This window comes from Malania oleifera, chromosome 2 (genome assembly GCF_029873635.1).
Source record: "Malania oleifera isolate guangnan ecotype guangnan chromosome 2, ASM2987363v1, whole genome shotgun sequence".
In the NCBI taxonomy this organism is placed as follows: Eukaryota; Viridiplantae; Streptophyta; class Magnoliopsida; order Santalales; family Ximeniaceae; genus Malania; species Malania oleifera.
In genome coordinates this window covers 137,861,004-137,865,509 of record NC_080418.1, presented here as the reverse complement: position 1 = coordinate 137,865,509, position 4,506 = coordinate 137,861,004, and positions in this window count along the sequence as shown.

The following is a 4,506-nucleotide window of genomic DNA, read 5'->3' as shown; positions in this document are numbered from 1 at the left end:
TTTGGTAAATTTAAACCAATTTCAATATAATTTTATGTTACAACTTATTCAAATTTAATACCCAAATCTAAATTTAAAGTTAACATAAAGCTACCTTTATTTGTATTTAATCATGAATTTAGATTGCATAATATTGCAAATAAATATTTTTAAATAATATATTTTTTTTTAATAATGGGCCATTCAGAACTACTTAAAAAAAAGCATTTTTAAAAATACTTAACTAAAAAATGTATATATAATAAATACTAAACTAAAAAAATGCTGAAAATTATGCATGCTATTTAATTATTAAAAAATATTGATCATAGTTATTTGTATACTCACTATTATCATAAGCTAGTACTATGTGAATTTAAGTTATTATCATGTGAACCATATTATTGTATTTTTAATATATAGTTAATATATTTTTAGACATTAAAAATAATATAGGTTTATTAATTTTTAATTCATATTTTATAATTAATATTTATACCAAATATATTTTTATTAAAATTACGTTAACTAGCAATTTTGATCAAAATTTTCAATGTTGTCCAATTAAAAAATAATTGAAATTTTCAATTGAAATTTTTATATAACATTTAAAATATTGTCTAACTAGTAAATTATGTTTAGTAAGTATTTTCTAATTAATATTTTAATTAAAAATGTTAATATCTAGTAATTAAAAAAAGTAGCCAGTATCTTATATTAATTAAATATTAATCTAGAATTTTAATTTTATCTAACTAAATTATTAACTACTATTAGTCTAAAAGCGTTGCGGAGAGCAACAAAAGTCCACAGACAGCCGAATTAACACCAACGAGTAAAATCTCCTTATGATTCAGGACCCCATAGTAATAACAAAAAATGTGTTAAACTATTAGCATTGAACGAGGAGTCGTATTAGATGAAAATCTCATGTACAGTTTTGTAGAGTGGTAGTAAGGGTGACTTATATGTCAACTTACACAATATGTTTTAGGGATTGACGACTTACCCATTCAATGACTTTGGCACCGGGCGTTTCCAAAATGGATACTATCGAATTGGGTGAATTCGATAATAGATGCCTGTTGGCATTCTAGTCTTCCTTCTCCTTTCAGGGCCTATCCGATGGATTCAAGTATTTATTATTGAGTCCTATCAAAAAGGAAGAATTGGAATAGATCCACAATGAATCCTATGGATCCTTTAGGATTGGTGTCTTTTTTATATCCTGTAGTTGCGGACTATGGATCGAGCCAAAGAACTCTTTCTACCTATCCTGTATATTTGGCTATGCAGATATATGTCTTTATCTGTCACATTGGAATTCACAACCAAATGTGTCTTTGTTCCACTCAATGTGTAAGCCCACATCCTAGATCTGATGAAATTGGATGAGTTATGACGGTATTTTGTAAATATGTAAATATCTTGAATATATTAACCATTTCTTTATTTTTCGATCGCCTGAAAGGGACAAAAGAAACATCTTATTGTTTTTTCAACAATTTATAATCTCTAGTGGACCTCTTAGTAGGATTCAAACCCATATAAAGTTATGACCATCTGTCAGAGAAAAAAAAACGAATGGATCTTATAGGATTCTAAAGAAATTCTTCGATTTATTTCGGAAGTAGATGATTAGTGGCCCTTTGTGTAACGACCTGAATTTAAAATGGAAATTTGAGTAATAAAGAGAGAGGGAAATAGAGATAGAAACAAAAGGAGGCCGTAGACTTCATCGATGACATTGCATTTGGGGAATAAAATAATTTTTAAGAGATTGCCTGAATTCGTCGACGAACACAGGGTTTCGTTGATGAAGGTTTTAAGAATTTCGTCGACGAACACAGGGCTTCGTCGATGAGAAAATACCGAAAGGGGTTTTGAGGCAGCCTAAATTTCGTCGACGAATACAGGGTCTCGTTGATGAATACGGGGTCTCGTCGACGAAATTTATGAAGAACTCGTCGACGAAGATCGGGCTCGTCGACAAATTCTGCTGTTTATATATATGAAAAAAAAATCCGATTTTAAACATCATTTGAAGCTTCCTCTCCACTCTCTCTCTCTCTCTCTCTCTCTCTCCTCTTCGGTCCTCTCACTCTCTCTCTTTGATTTTGGGCTAGTTTTACGCCAGATCGAAGATCTGAGGCTACCACGACGCTCCTGGTGAAATTCCCTACAAGTTTGACGGAGCAGATCGTTGGGAAAACAAAGTTGGAAATCAACCCAGAGTTGAGGTAAGGCTTTTTAAGCAAAATTAGACTCTATGGTAGTTATGGAAATTGACGTACGCATGAAAATACTAATGTTTGGTACTGAGGGTTTTGAGTTTCAGGGTGTTGATCAAGAAGTCATACGGGGGTTAGCCTAGGATATTTTGGGAGCTTTCTCAGTAGCCAAGTAAGGGAATAAATTAAACCAGTTATTTTCCATGCATATTATAATTAATTATGAGCACATTTATTTTCAGAAAAGCCTATGCTATCTTTGGATATTACATATGAAATGTATGTTTGGAAAATACTACTATTATGATGAAAATGTATATGTATGTATGAGATGCCAGAAATAATGATTTTAGAATATGAAGTATGACTTTAAACGGCATATGTGTGGCATGAATATTATTTTATGTGAACTGAATCATGATATGAAGGATTTTACGATCAAAGCATATTTTCAAGTATTTTGAAAAGACGAGTTATGTTATACTGAGTTTGACGAATACATGAAAAATGAGTTATTTTCAGAATGTAAGTACCTGAAATGTATTTATGTTATTAGCGCGAGGCCATGTATTTATATTATCGGCATGAGGCCGTATTTATGATTTTGGTACGAGGCCATGTATTTATGATTTTGGCATAAGGCCGTATCTATGTTTTCGGCACGAGGCCGTGATGATGTTATGTATGTTCATGTATTATATGTTATTACAACCAGGATGTTAGTTTAGTTCAGTTCAGGGCTCGGTACCGTAGCTATATGTGTATATCAGATATTTACGTCAGATTAGTGCTAACCATCCCATGAGGGGATGGGAGATGGATAGTCGATGTGGCTTTCAGTAGAGTGTGGACGTCCACCTGGTAGTCCAGACCATGGTGTGGCGGGTCCATCGTACTTATAGACATATTTGATTCGGCAGTGATTGGCCAGCCGTTGTCGAGTCCCACCTTCGGGCTGCACAACCTGTCATGGGGGGTAATACATGACATTGCTAACTATTCATCCTAGGTAGATTTTCAATATTACAGTTATAACATATGCTTATGTATGTTATGATTTATTAGCAAATATGAAATGTACTGTATATATATATAAGCACTTTAAATGTTCATGTTGCCACACAGTTGTATTTAATTTATTTTCCCTTACTGAGAAGTGTCTCACCCCCAACATTAACACATTTTTCAGGAAATCCAGAGAAACCGGTGGGTCAAGGCCGCCGTTGAGTGAGTGGAGCTTCCCTACTAGAAATGGTAAGCGTTGAACTAGGACTAGGAGATTTTTGTTGTAAGATTCTAATGTCATTTTTGACTTTTTGAAAGATTGTCAATAAATATAGTATTTTGGGAATGTAAATAACTTTGGTATTATGTTTCATGATTGAATGATTGAGATTTTATTTTACTGCTGCTTAGGTTTCCGCTGTGATTGACAGGTGTCCTCGTTACCCACAGGTTCGGGTTGACCATTTTATCTATTATGTGACATTTTATATTTAGAAATTGAGGGACGTTACACTTTGGCTAGGTATTGGCGCGACATTACCTATTGATAAATCAATAACTTTAGGTCTTTTTTAAATTGATTCCCGATCATTGCAATGTGATGTGTCTATATTTATCTATCTCTTGACTCGAAATGGGGTGGGAGAATTTCTGGCACAAGTTGTTCGGCCAAATTTAGTATTGAATTAGGACCAAGACAATTTAGGTGACATCCAATGTAGATTCAACTTTCTATTCACTTGTGGGATGAACACATCTCGACAAATAGAAGTAGGATGGAGAGCAATGACACGAAATGCCCGTCGTGGTGGAAAAATTCCTAATAGATTAAATGAATGAAATCTCAAAGAATTCCACGATTTAGTGCGCCTAATCATGAGATGTGGATCATCCAAGGCACATTAGAGTAGCGTACTCCTTCTGTTTGAACCGAGATTTGAAACCTGAATACGCCTTTTATTTGGTAGGTAACATCGATGAAACTACCACGAAGGCTAGCACTCATAGCCATAGCTCTAACTTGGTTATTTCCTAATAATTGCTGGACCTCACAAGTCACATGAATTAGTTGACCACAGGAATCACACAAAGGTAGATTGAGACAATAGAAGCCTCTGGTAAAATGCACGCCCTAATAGGGTTACAAAGTTATGGTTCATTTCCATTAATAATTATTATGATTAGAACTTTTAATTGACCTTTTATCTAGTTAAATTTTTTTTATTAATTTAAAAAAATATAAATTTTAAATATTTGCTGATTAACAAATTGATTAAAAAAGTTATAATCA